This window comes from Equus caballus, chromosome 9 (genome assembly GCF_041296265.1).
Source record: "Equus caballus isolate H_3958 breed thoroughbred chromosome 9, TB-T2T, whole genome shotgun sequence".
Taxonomy (NCBI): Eukaryota; Metazoa; Chordata; class Mammalia; order Perissodactyla; family Equidae; genus Equus; species Equus caballus.
The window spans coordinates 35,875,745-35,877,520 of NC_091692.1; the positions used below are offsets into that span (position 1 = coordinate 35,875,745).

Genomic DNA, 1,776 nt, shown 5'->3' on the forward strand with positions numbered 1-1,776 from the left:
TATTTTAAGAGCTTTATACATATTAGTTTATTAATCCTTACAACTTTATAAGGTAGATACTAGCAATATCCCCATTTTACAGATGAAACAGAAGAACGTTTTACAGAGGAAACAGGACGGAGCACTTAAGTAATTTGCCTAAGGTTACTAAGCTAATAAATAGTAGAACAGGATTTGAACTCAGGCAGTCTGGCTCTAGAGTCCATGCCCTTAACCAACTAGACTGTACTGCTTCATGCAAAAATGTCTGAAATAGTTATCCGTGCCTAATCTTGTTTTATTCACAGTACTATATTGAATATATAATTATTTCAAAATATACAATTGAATTAGGTGTGTTCTTTATTATTTCTCAAGAATAGTAACTCATCTTTCCTACATGTTATTTCCCTTTACTTCTATTTATTTAACTACGTGATGAATGTCTCTTTCCCCACATTCAGTAATATGAGTGTGCGTAAGTATGACTTATAACACCAGTAACTGGACACATCCTCTAATCTTCAATTTATGTTCAATTCCCCTTATTATATGGTATTTCCTTAACAACTTCAGATATTTTAGTCAAACTGAACTCTTTACAACATCAATTGTAAAAAGATGTCAATTTAAAAATATTATGAAAATTCCAGACTAAATAACACTGGGCCCACTTATAGTCCTGCTGTCGTGAGAGGTCCTTGGACAGCTACTGCTTCAGTCTCAACATGGCCTCCTTTGCACAAAGCAGCAACCTGGTAATCAGCTCCAGCAGGAAAACTACTCTTGAAATATTGTTTGCAGATTTCATTGACAGTATTGAAGTCATTTACGTCAGCCAGCAAAACAGTTGTTTTTACATTAGTGAAGTCACAGCCTGCAGAATTCAGCATCCCACTCATATTTGTAAGAACTTGTTTAGCTTCTTCCGCCACCCTTCCTGGGACAAGCCCCATCTGAAGGGTCCAAATGGAGCTGTCCTAAATGGAAATGATCCTATAGACTAACAAAGCCTGACCGTAGGGACCAGTAGCCCTGGAGCTTTCATGGTGCTGACCAACTTTCTGATCAAGGATGACATGGCTAATCTTTCTCTCTGGTGGGCTCCTCTGGGAGAACACACCCCTAAACTCCCAACACCCCCATCCCCCAGCCTGGGACAGTGTCCCTGCCCTAAGGTGTCACCCCTCCAATCTTCAGATGTAAACTTATCATGAGTTTTCAGTAACTACTTAGATAATGAAAAATAACACTAGGCTAGATCTCTAAGAGCTCAATGTTTAAGTTCATATTATGATACAAATGTATATTTAACAGGGACCAGAGTAAAAGCAGGGGAAAATTATATTCAGGAATGACTATTCCCTCACTCCATTACCCCACAAAAATACAAGTTAATTTTTCAGTCACTTGATGTCTCACTGGATCCTGAGGAGTGAGACCATAAGGAAATGGTTAAGAATTTGTGAGCGTCAAGACAAATACAGTTACAAAAAACAGTCTGGTCCTCAACAAATTACTAGTAGGGAAGAGATGGTTGATCTCAGTATTTGGACTCCTAGGACAATCTGATCTCAAGTTTGTTATTTGATCCACAAAGTACATGGAAAATTAGTACACATTGCTCAGAAGTATAATGAGGAACTGAAGGAATAAAATTGCATAGATAATAAAGCAATTCAAGAATATACTCCCTTGGATCAGTTAAGATATAAACACAAACTGTCAGTCTTTCAGCAATCACCAAAAAACTGTTAGAACTAATCAACAAATTCAGTAAAACTGCAGTATACAAAA

At 37.2% G+C, this 1,776-nt stretch overlaps 1 pseudogene; it reads right to left on the reverse strand.

The window, feature by feature from the left end:
- Positions 1-503: 503 nt before the first annotated feature.
- Positions 504-1,197, reverse strand: LOC138915405 (2-iminobutanoate/2-iminopropanoate deaminase pseudogene; annotated as a pseudogene).
- Positions 1,198-1,776: the final 579 nt, after the last annotated feature.